Below are 13109 nucleotides of genomic sequence, written 5' to 3'. Positions count from 1 at the left end.
AGAATTTTAAGTATAAAGCATGGCCTCCCCATTTGTGGGATTCTTTGGTAGAGTCATATTGCTACTCTCTTCTAAGATTATATTGATATTCCTTACATGAGACTAACCTAATATGGTTACTATAATGACAACTAAAACAAACATTGGCAAGATGGTGCGATGGTTACTTTTTTATCGTGTGTTGCAATTATATGCCTCAAAAATAAAAAGAAGAAAAGAAGAAAGCAACTTGACATCACCGAAGCGTGGTGGCCATATGCTTGCAATACATTTTGTAAATTAATAAAATAGCCAAACATTATAACTTTGATAGAACAGTGCAGGGTGCTTTTTAGCATGTGGTGTACTCAGGACAAGTGTCGGAACCATTTTAGTTTTAATGGAAATCACAAGAAATCATGATTCAGATTGGTGCAAAGAAACAGTACTATTGGCTTTGAATTACTGTTAACATAAAGACAGTTGAAACACAAAATTATGACAAAATTATATAGCCTGAAAAGAAAAAGGCAATGGCCAAGTAGAGTATCGGCCTACCAGCACTGACACTGATGTGCACTTCTGTTAAGTTAGATGTGCATATATGATCAGTTAAAATACTGTCACTCACTCTGCAAGAGAACAACTAGCTGAAGTCAGCTGGCTCATTTCCTCGTGCTGGATGTTGGGATGGGAGAAGCTAAATGTGACAGGGAATTGAACAGACAACGAGCATCAAGGTATGAGGTGCAAGAGTAGGAATATGAAGAACTGTGAAGCCTGTGAAGAGCTGAGACAGAGGAAGGGAGATTCCACAGAAGATATCAGGTTGCCCCCCAGTTATAAAGGACTTATCTATATGACTAAAGGTTTTCTTTAATAAACATTGGCACTGCAATAAACATTTTAATCAGGTAGTCACAAAAATAAAGATCTTCAACTTTACAACACAATGCACTGAAATTAATTGTCAATTGAACATTGGAAATGCATTTATATAGCACTTATGACCAATGACAAGGCATAGAAGCACTTTTTGCACCAAGTAGCACGCTTCTGCAGAAATAAAGATGAACAATTAGTAGGTTAGTACAATATATTTTTATTTCTTATCCATTAGTTGTGTCAGGATTGTGCTCTTGATTTCTTGTATGTTTAGTAGAGTTTGTGGTAAGGATAAAATGGTAGGAGTGGATATGAAAGGGGGAAGTACTGAGATTTTGGGAAGTAATGCTTGTGTGTACTTGTCCGGTGGCATGGCTAAAGAGTAGGGATGAAAGTTTGAAAAAGATGCTTGGAAGTTCATAATAATTATTAGAAAGAACAAAGGTCCTTAGCTTAAGGTAGGTAAAAAACATTTCGACATAGACTTCAATGAGAACTATGGATAGTCTTCCAATGTCCAGCCGGACAGAGGAACGTTTATTTAGAACAGATGTAGCAGAAGTTAAACAGAGTGAAAGAAAAAAGGAAGAATCAAACATAGGCACAATCCTGTACCGAGCTTTACAAGAGGAAAAATAGGGAAGTGAGAAGAAATGGCAGGCAAAAACTTTGGAGCAAATGGTGGCTTAAAATACAATACAATCTTAAATAAGCTCTAACCCACAGTTACCACAATATAATTTACACAATGGATAAATTGCGGTACTGTTTGAAAAGTCGACGTTTCGATCCCTAGCTCCTAATGCAAGGGGATCATCCTCAGGACTAAACATAAACAGTTGCCTGATTTGATTTCGACGCCTGTAAGATACAACCAGGAAAGAGGGGGAGAGAGGAAAACAAAATAAGGTCTACCATTACAATTGGTTCACTCAGAAGAGCATTGCATTGACGCCATTCCCATTTTTAATCTCTCCACCCACTCATTGGCTAAAGACGAATTATCCCTCCTTAAAAAAGGATTATCCTTTGTTCCGACAGTTCCACCTAATTTTATGGATCTGCAAACGGAACTCCTCAGATTTTTCCGACGCATTCGCCTCCAAGCCTTCTTCCAGTTACATCCCACACCAGACCATATTGCCAACACACCTTTACGTCCCCCATCAACTTTCCTGCCATTCAGGAATGTTACCTGCAGAAATACTTACCTTCGAAAGAATGGTTTTGAAGGACCTCTCCAGCTTACAGAGCAACAAAAGGTTCATTCCTTTCAACATCACACTTAAAGAAAAACAAGCTATCAATCACCTCAAAACAAATGACACACTTGTAATCAAAAGTGCCGCTAAAGGGGGCGGCATAGTGCTCCAAGAAAAAACGGCATATATAGCAGAAATTCAACGCCAACTTGATAATAAGGATCACTACATGAGGCTGGCTTCAAACCCCACAAAAGAGATACAGGGATTGATCTTCAAGACTACCACAGAGGGACTCCATGCTGGCTTCCTCTCAAAAAAGGAATTTAATTTCCTGAACGTAAAAACACCTTGTACTCCTGTATTATACACGCTCCCAAATATCCATAAAAGTACAACCAACCCGCCTGGCCGTCCAATTGTCTCTGCCTGCGGCTCAATTTTGGAACCGCTTGGCTCATATGTGGATTTCTTTATCAAAGATTTCATTCCCACCACCCAATGTTATGTGAGAGACTCTATGGCAATGATAAATATGATTGAACACCACCCTTACAATCCTATGTCAGAGACTCTATGTACTATGGACGTGGAGTCTCTGTACACTAACATACCACAGACGACTGCCCTTCTAGTGATACAAAAGACACTGGACTCACGCCCACGCCCACATGCCGTTCCCAACACTTTCATTCTACAACTCCTAGAACTATGCCTTACTCGCAATTTCTTTTTGTTCAATAATACCTTCTATCAACAAATCAAGGGCACTTCTATGGGGGCTATTTTTGCTCCTAAACTAGCGGTGCTCTTCATGGATCAACTGGAAACCAATGCCATTCTGACTCCAACAAACCCCTTTTTTCCAGGCATTGTTTTTTGGCGTAGATACATCGACGATATCTTCATTATTTGGAGACAAGACGTCGGTGCTCTACGCCAATTTCTACATTGGATGAATAATAATTGCCCAGGGTTGTCCTTCACAATCACCACTGACAGTGATTCTATCGCATTTCTAGATCTGATGATTTTTCATTCTGATGGCGAGCTACTAACACGCTTGTACCGCAAACCCACTGTGCGCAATACCCTTCTTAATTACACCAGTAATCACCCTAGGGCCCTAAGGGATTCTCTGCCGTATTCCCAATTTCTGAGAATCAGGAGAAATTGTTCATGTAAGGTGGACTACTTCAGAGAGGCAACTGTTCTTGCCTCAAAACTCAAGGACAGGGGATACCTCAAAAGAATTGTGAAAAATGCGTCAAAACGAGCTTGGTATTGCCCCAGAGAAGTCCTGTTGACCCCGAAACCAAAAAAAGAATTACAAAGAATTGCTTGCGTCACAACCTTTTGTCCTGTGTCCAACAAGTTAAGGAAAATGATATTGCACCATTGGCCCATTCTAAATGCTGGCAGTCTTAACATTGACAAACCTCTGTTTGCATTTAGAAGAGTAGAAATCTGAAGGATCATCTGGTCAGAGCTGCATTACCTGTCACTCCTAACACTACTACTCTTGATGCACTGTGGGGTCTGTCCCCCATTGTTGGGCACTCTAAATGCGGGGGATGCAATGTTTGTTTATTTACCATCGAGGGTAAAAGCTTTACGTTTAAGAACGCCACAGTACATTGCCAATCATTCTCCAACTGCAACACATCCAATGTGATCTATCTCATCCAGTGTCCATGTCAGAAAGTATATATCAGACAAACAACGCAAAGAGTCAAGACCAGGATCTGTCAACACAGGAGCCGCATCCGCTGTAGGACACCAAATGCGCCCCTTGTTGACCACTTCTCTGAGGCCAATCACAGTGAAGACGACATAGGCTGGACTGTTCTTAAAGTTTTGAAATTGCCCCAAAGGGGTGGCAATATGGCCCAATTTCTCAACGGAGAGGAATTAAAATTGGTTATCCTCTTTGACTCAATACGCACTGGGCTCAATAGAACTGAGGATTGGACTACTCTACTTTAAGTAGCAGACCTATGAACTTTATTGAAATTGAACTCTAAACAAGCCCTAGTTCTACTTCTATTGACACTGACAAAATTTGACAAAATTTTAATGTAATACTATTCAATGTAATGGATGAACTGCTTTCTTCTCGTAAAAAACCAATGAAATTCCCCCGTTATAGTTAGTTCAGATAACTATAACTCGCACGCCCGCAATCCACTGCTCATGACGTCACATATTACATCACTCATGACATGGTCAGTGGCATCACTCATGACATAATTGATGACATCATCCTTGTGATAGAGTGGAGGTCGCGCGAGTTATAGTTATCTGAACTAACTATAACGGGGGAATTTCATTGGTTTTTTACGAGTGAAATGTCCAGCTAACTATAACATGTGTGAAACCTATGGTTTTTTAAGTGAATTTGCAAGGTTTTATAAATGCTAATTCCTAACTATAACGTGTGTGAAACCTATGGTTTTTTTAAGTGAATTTGTACGGTATTTTAAATGCTAAGTTATGTATTCATAATTTTTTTTTCTTTCAAGGTTTTTCACCGTGCGCGCACGGTGCGCTGCACGGACTGTGCGCGCGCTTTGGGCGCACGGCGATTTTTTTCAAAAATAAAAAAATGTTTTTTTCACCCTTGGGGGTCCTTCTGTGACCCCCTGACAAAGGCTAGGGGGTCAGGAACTCTCTTCCCTGCCCCCTTTTCACGTTTTCCACCTTTTTTCCACCTTTCCTTTTCAGTGCGACAAAATGGCGGCCGACACTTCCTGATTTCGACCGATTCGAATGTTTATTGACATCTATCAACCAATCAGAATTTCGCTCGCGCACAGCACCGTGCGCGCACTGTGCGCGCACGGTGCGCGTGTATAGATATTTATATGCTTTTAAATGCTATTTTCTCAGGAAATACAGAACAGATTGACACCAGACCTGCAAAAGGCACTTCCCTGACCTGAGGACTACCTCTCTGCCAAATTTCAAGTAATTCTGTTCAGCCGTTCGGGTTGTACCTTCGACTAAAGGTCCTATGGAAAAATGCATGGGGAAAACACGTTTTGGGACCCCCCTTTTTTCTCGGCCCCCCCTTGACAAATCACCCCGAGACTTTCAGGGTAGGAGCTGAGTGGAGCGCCCCATTAGTTTTGAAAATTTCGCGAGGATTCGTCAACCGGCGCCAAAGTTATTCAAAATAGAATTTTAAGATTTCCTATGGAAACACGATCCTAACTATAACTATCTACTGGCGACCGCCAGTAGATAATATATGTATATCTGTGTGTGTATATAAATATATCTATACACACACACTTATATATATGTATATACACACACATACATGATGCTTGCCAAAGGTTTGTTTGCTTGATTAAACCCCTCTATATAAATATCCATATGTGCATTGAAACAGCAATATTTGCATTGTCTGCTATCTACATTTATCATGTGGCACATTTTTATGCTTTCAAATAATTGTAATATACTTATGTATACATAAATATACACATGAAACTTATTGTAGTTATTAGTAGCAGAAGTAACCCACTATATATGCACCTATATGTACATAGAAGGAGCAATTTTGAAATAGTCTGATACACACATACCCTGTGGAGTAATATATACATTTCCTTAAAATAAATGTGTCTGCTTATAATAGGAGGCAAAGTTCAGGTTATAAGGATGTGTACTTGTATGATAACAGCTCTTTTCCATGTCATGATAAGTATAGTTTTTGTCTTGTCTGAGTGTACTGTTGTTGTGCATTCTTGAATTATGAGTATAGTCTTGATGTGGGCAAGGCCCAGCTTTTGACTAATCTTCTGAAGTGGAGATGGTGAACTGTGGATCTCATGGTTGCGGGTAGGGACTTCCATAATTTGGCTGCTTGGATAGAGAAACAGTAACAGCATGACCCAATCCAACACTTTAGCTGCTACCAGAGACTGAAGTCTCAGCATGATATGTTGCTAGTCCCTGACACTATTGTGCCGTAACAATAAATATCACCAAATGAGAATTGAGAGACCTTCGTTTTGAAGAACTGCTCGGGACAGCATGATTAAGAGAAAGTTGTCAACAGTGAGAGGTTGCTGGCCCTTAAGTTGAGCCATTCAAATGAAAATAATACAAAAATAGGTATCCTGAATATGTAAAGAATGTATAATCGAGGCTCAAAAGACAATGGCTATACTTTAGGGACTTCTATGCTAACTTCTACCTTTCTTTGAGTAGGTAGGACTATTGCAATAATGTTGATGGCTATTAGGAAAGGACCTAGGCATGATTGTTTTACTTTATCAGAAAGATTTAAATTCATATTGACACCCTACCTAGCTAAAGTGCTCAATGAGACCCTTAATGATTGAGTATTTCATGAGAGGGTGCCAACGATGGTCATTGTGTCATGAACAAGTAGGCCTCATCAGCCTTGATACTAATACTAGTACTAATTACTTCCTAATGTAGTTAACGGAAACCAGGTGGGATTAGTTGGTGGATGGTAATATTATTTAGACACTTAACTTTATTTCTTTTGTGAAGTAGGAGCAGAAAAAAGTGATATTTGTTTCTTGATACCTTAAATGCCTTTAATATGATATAACGGCCCTACCGCCTACCAACCTTAGATGCTTTTAATTTTTTTCGCATATTCATGCCTTGAATACATCGCTGTTTTGAGAATTAAGGACGCTGCTACAATTAATGGGATTGTTTTTCAGATTTCCTCACCAGTAGGAGCACAAGATAGGGCTTCCCTTACTCCTCCTTCCTCTATGCCTTGGTGTTTTTGCTTAATCAAGTACTTTGTCACTAGGATTTGGACAAGCTCATAGGTTTGTGGTACAGATTTTAGTTCATTCTTCCTTAATACTTCCATATTTGCAGTTGATAATTTTCTGTTTTTGAGATCGCGCTGAATGCACACTTGAAAGTGCTCAAATATATAGCTATCATTGAAGCTTCAAGTTGGATCTTAATAACCCCAAATTGTGCTAATTACCACAACTAAAAAATGAAGGGGCATATTCTCAAGGAGTTATCGCCGAGTTTTCGGCACTATGCCTTACTCGCAATTTCTTTTTGTTCAATAATACCTTCTATCAACAAATCAAGGGCACTTCTATGGGGGCTATTTTTGCTCCTAAACTAGCGGTGCTCTTCATGGATCAACTGGAAACCAATGCCATTCTGACTCCAACAAACCCCTTTTTTCCAGGCATTGTTTTTTGGCGTAGATACATCGACGATATCTTCATTATTTGGAGACAAGACGTCGGTGCTCTACGCCAATTTCTACATTGGATGAATAATAATTGCCCAGGGTTGTCCTTCACAATCACCACTGACAGTGATTCTATCGCATTTCTAGATCTGATGATTTTTCATTCTGATGGCGAGCTACTAACACGCTTGTACCGCAAACCCACTGTGCGCAATACCCTTCTTAATTACACCAGTAATCACCCTAGGGCCCTAAGGGATTCTCTGCCGTATTCCCAATTTCTGAGAATCAGGAGAAATTGTTCATGTAAGGTGGACTACTTCAGAGAGGAAACTGTTCTTGCCTCAAAACTCAAGGACAGGGGATACCTCAAAAGAATTGTGAAAAATGCGTCAAAACGAGCTTGGTATTGCCCCAGAGAAGTCCTGTTGACCCGAAACCAAAAAAAGAATTACAAAGAATTGCTTGCGTCACAACCTTTTCCCCTGTGTCCAACAAGTTAAGGAAAATGATATTGCACCATTGGCCCATTCTAAATGCTGGCAGTCTTAACATTGACAAACCTCTGTTTGCATTTAGAAGAGTAGAAATCTGAAGGATCATCTGGTCAGAGCTGCATTACCTGTCACTCCTAACACTACTACTCTTGATGCACTGTGGGGTCTGTCCCTCATTGTTGGGCACTCTAAATGCGGGGGATGCAATGTTTGTTTATTTACCATCGAGGGTAAAAGCTTTACGTTTAAGAACGCCACAGTACATTGCCAATCATTCTCCAACTGCAACACATCCAATGTGATCTATCTCATCCAGTGTCCGTGTCAGAAAGTATATATCAGACAAACAACGCAAAGAGTCAAGACCAGGATCTGTCAACACAGGAGCCGCACCCGCTGTAGGACACCAAATGCGCCCCTTGTTGACCACTTCTCTGAGGCCAATCACAGTGAAGACGACATACGCTGGACTGTTCTTAAAGTTTTGAAATTGCCCCAAAGGGGTGGCAATATGGCCCAATTTCTCAACGGAGAGGAATTAAAATTGGTTATCCTCTTTGACTCAATACGCACTGGGCTCAATAGAACTGAGGATTGGACTACTCTACTTTAAGTAGCAGACCTATGAACTTTATTGAAATTGAACTCTAAACAAGCCCTAGTTCTACTTCTATTGACACTGACAAAATTTGACAAAATTTTAATGTAATACTATTCAATGTAATGGATGAACTGCTTTCTTCTCGTAAAAAACCAATGTGTGTGAAACCTATGGTTTTTTTAAGTGAATTTGTACGGTTTTTTAAATGCTAAGTTATGTATTCATAATTTTTTTTTTTTTCAAGGTTTTTCACCGTGCGCGCACCGTGCGCGCACGGTGCGCTGCACGGACTGTGCGCGCGCTTTGGGCGCACGGCGATTTTTTTCAAAAATAAAAAAAAAAAATTTTCACCCTTGGGGGTCCTTCTGTGACCCCCTGACAAAGGCTAGGGGGTCAGGAACTCTCTTCCCTGCCCCCTTTTCACGTTTTCCACCTTTTTTCCACCTTTCCTTTTCAGTGCGACAAAATGGCGGCCGATACTTCCTGATTTCGACCGATTCGAATGTTTACTGACATCTATCAATCAATCAGAATTTCGCTCGCGCACAGCACCGTGCGCGCACCGTGCGCGCACGGTGCGCGTGTATAGATATTTATATGCTTTTAAATGCTATTTTCTCAGGAAATACAGAACAGATTGACACCAGACCTGCAAAAGGCACTTCCCTGACCTGAGGACTACCTCTCTGCCAAATTTCAAGTAATTCTGTTCAGCCGTTCGGGTTGTACCTTCGACTAAAGGTCCTATGGAAAAATGCATGGGGAAAACACGTTTTGGGACCCCCCTTTTTTCTCGGCCCCCCCTTGACAAATCACCCCGAGACTTTCAGGGTAGGAGCTGAGTGGAGCGCCCCATTAGTTTTGAAAATTTCGCGAGGATTCGTCAACCGGCGCCAAAGTTATTCAAAATAGAATTTTAAGATTTCCTATGGAAACACGATCCTAACTATAACTATCTACTGGCGACCGCCAGTAGATAATATATGTATATCTGTGTGTGTATATAAATATATCTATACACACACACTAATATATATGTATATACACACACATACATGATGCTTGCCAAAGGTTTGTTTGCTTGATTAAACCCCTCTATATAAATATCCATATGTGCATTGAAACAGCAATATTTGCATTGTCTGCTATCTACATTTATCATGTGGCACATTTTTATGCTTTCAAATAATTGTAATATACTTATGTATACATAAATATACACATGAAACTTATTGTAGTTATTAGTAGCAGAAGTAACCCACTATATATGCACCTATATGTACATAGAAGGAGCAATTTTGAAATAGTCTGATACACACATACCCTGTGGAGTAATATATACATTTCCTTAAAATAAATGTGTCTGCTTATAATAGGAGGCAAAGTTCAGGTTATAAGGATGTGTACTTGTATGATAACAGCTCTTTTCCATGTCATGATAAGTATAGTTTTTGTCTTGTCTGAGTGTACTGTTGTAGTGCATTCTTGAATTATGAGTATAGTCTTGATGTGGGCAAGGCCCAGCTTTTGACTCATCTTCTGAAGTGGAGATCGTGAACTGTGGATCTCATGGTTGCGGGTAGGGACTTCCATAATTTGGCTGCTTGGATAGAGAAACAGTAACAGCATGACCCAATCCAACACTTTAGCTGCTACCAGAGACTGAAGTCTCAGCATGATATGTTGCTAGTCCCTGACACTATTGTGCCGTAACAATAAATATCACCAAATGAGAATTGAGAGACCTTCGTTTTGAAGAACTGCTCGGGACAGCATGATTAAGAGAAAGTTGTCAACAGTGAGAGGTTGCTGGCCCTTAAGTTGAGCCATTCAAATGAAAATAATACAAAAATAGGTATCCTGAATATGTAAAGAATGTGTAAGCGAGGCTCAAAAGACAATGCCTATACTTTAGGGACTTCTATGCTAACTTCTACCTTTCTTTGAGTAGGTAGGACTATTGCAATAATGTTGATGGCTATTAGGAAAGGACCTAGGCATTATTGTTTTAGTTTATCAGAAAGATTTAAATTCATATTGACACCCTACCTAGCTAAAGTGCTCAATGAGACCCTTAGTGATTGAGTATTTCATGAGAGGGTGCCAACGATGGTCATTGTGTCATGAACAAGTAGGCATCATCAGCCTTGATACTAATACTAATTACTTCCTAATGTAGTTAACGGAAACCAGGTGGGATTAGTTGGTGGATGGTAATATTATTTAGACACTTAACTTTATTTCTTTTGTGAAGTAGGAGCAGAAAAAAGTGATATTTTTTTCTTGATACCTTAAATGCCTTTAATATGATATAACGGCCCTACCGCCTACCAACCTTAGATGCTTTTAGTTTTTTTCGCATATTCATGCCTTGAATACATCGCCGTTTTGAGAATTAAGGACGCTGCTACAATTAATGGGATTGGTTGTCAGATTTCCTCACCAGTAGGAGCACAAGATAGGGCTTCCCTTACTCCTCCTTCCTCTATGCCTTGGTGTTTTTGCTTAATCAAGTACTTTGTCGCTAGGATTTGGACAAGCTCATAGGTTTGTGGTACTGATTTTAGTTCATCCTTCCTTAATACTTCCATATTTGCAGTTGATAATTTTCAGTTTTTGAGATCGCGCAGAATGCACTCTTGAAAGTGCTCAAATATATAGCTATCATTGAAGCTTCAAGTTGGATCTTAATAACCCCAAATTGTGATGATTACCATAACTAAAAAATGAAGGGGCATATTCTCAAGGAGTTATCGACACTTTAGCGCAACCAAAGTCGAGCTAAATTTATCGCCCCATTCACAAGCCGGTGCTAACAGCCGATATCACCAGTTTTCCGGCGATAGCAACCTAAAAGAATATCGCCACGGATGACCCCGGCAACTAACACTAATGAGATGCAGAGTAGGCGTTCCCGAGCAAAAAGCAGTGACAACACCACTCCGCAACATTCTCAACGACCAGCCAGATCGGTGAAAAGATCACAAAACAGGCGATAATGCGCATTAGCAGCAGGAAACTAACACCTGCTCTGACCTGGTGTGAAATCGGATGACAACTGGCACCAGACAAGGGAGCGCAGCCCATAGCCAAACATGAAGAACCACAGATGCTCTGGAGCAACTGAACATGGAGCTCAGACACCCAAGAGGGCCACAACACCCACCGCCACTATCCCCCGGACCCCACCACCCACCCACCCGCCCTTTGGACAAAGAGAATGCACATCAACCCCACGAAACCATGAACCAAACAAATCGCCTGAAGTTGCACAAGCACAACACCTAACATAGAGGTGTGTCCAGAAAAAAGGAGATCATACATTCACATCACATAATCCAAATAAAACCTTTATTACAGATGTATAAAAAAATAACAATCTTGAAGAGGCACAGCGGGTCTTCTCTGGGCATTCTGTATGTCACAGCCTGCAAGACAGAAATACAGATAAGAAGGTGTGTCAATCGCCCATCTAAGTACAGAGAGCGCGAAAGAGAGAGGGGAGAGGGGAAGAGAGAGAAAGAGAGAGAGGGAGAGAGAAAGAGAGGGAGAGAGAAAGAGAGAAAAAGAGAGGGAGAGAGAAAGAGAGAGATAGGGAGAGAGAGAGAGAGAAAGAGAGGGATAGAGGAAGAAAGGGAGAGAGAAAGAAAGAAAGAGAGGGAGAGAGAGAGAGAGAGAGAGAAAGAAATAGAGGGAGAGAGAGAGAAAGAAAGAGGGGGAGAGAGTGAGGGAGAGAGAAAGAGAGTGAGGGAGAGAGAAGGAGAGAGAGAAAGAAAGAGAGGGAGAGAGAGCGCCGACAATGCAGACCCAGGCCTCACTGCTCACCTGCAGCCACCGGTGTGTCTCCAACCATGTGCCGGTACACACTGAAGTCCCCCAGGTCCCTCATCTGAAACAGTTGCCAGAGACATGAATGGCAGAGTCCATACAGTAGCACACGCCATCATCGCTTGCCCGCCCCTGCACACACAGGCAGCAGCACCCCATACCCTCAAGTCGCCCAGCGGAGATTGGCCACCCCTGCGCAACCAGGGCTCACTGCTCACCTTCCACCACCGGCGTGTCTCCAAGAGCCCCAAGCCCAGGGCCCGTGACCATGGCACCCTCCACTTCATGCAGCCATACACCACGGGCCACCAGGTCACACACTTGATTCTGGGTCTTGATTTCGCTATGGCAGAGAACATATCATTACACCCGGCCTCATCGCAGGCTGTACACCCGCTCAGCCCTAGAGGTGCCACTAACTCTGTAAACTGCGAGGCGACTCCACGTGTCGGTAGGCCCTCACTGCCCGCTGGCTCAGGCCTACACTGCGGCCCAGCAGGGCTCACACTAATGCCACCATTCCGGACCGCCTGGACGGCGCATCATCGCAGGCTGCACACCCGCTCAGCACTTTACCCACACGGAGACACCCAGTTGGAGAGTGGAAATGGCGTCCAGCACGCGCACCAGGCCCTTTTTATTGGCAGGGTCACATGTCCTTTGATGCCGGTGTTGAATGGGTGTGGTGTGGGTGTAAACCAGCCGTGAGGGAGTAGCTGTGGCATGCTGACAACTAGACCTGTGAGCAGCAGATCCCTACAGGGAAGACCTGGGACATGTAGCTTTGTCGTCCCCCCCTGTGAGCGTGAGCAGAGTGGGCTGGCCTGGCGTGTGCCAGTCCAGCGTAAGGGTGTGAACAATGACCCCAGGGCTCTGGGCATGCTTCCATTCTGGGCTGGACAAGGAAG

Source organism: Triturus cristatus, chromosome 10 (genome assembly GCF_964204655.1).
Source record: "Triturus cristatus chromosome 10, aTriCri1.1, whole genome shotgun sequence".
Taxonomy (NCBI): domain Eukaryota; kingdom Metazoa; phylum Chordata; class Amphibia; order Caudata; family Salamandridae; genus Triturus; species Triturus cristatus.
This window is presented reverse-complemented; position numbering follows the sequence as displayed.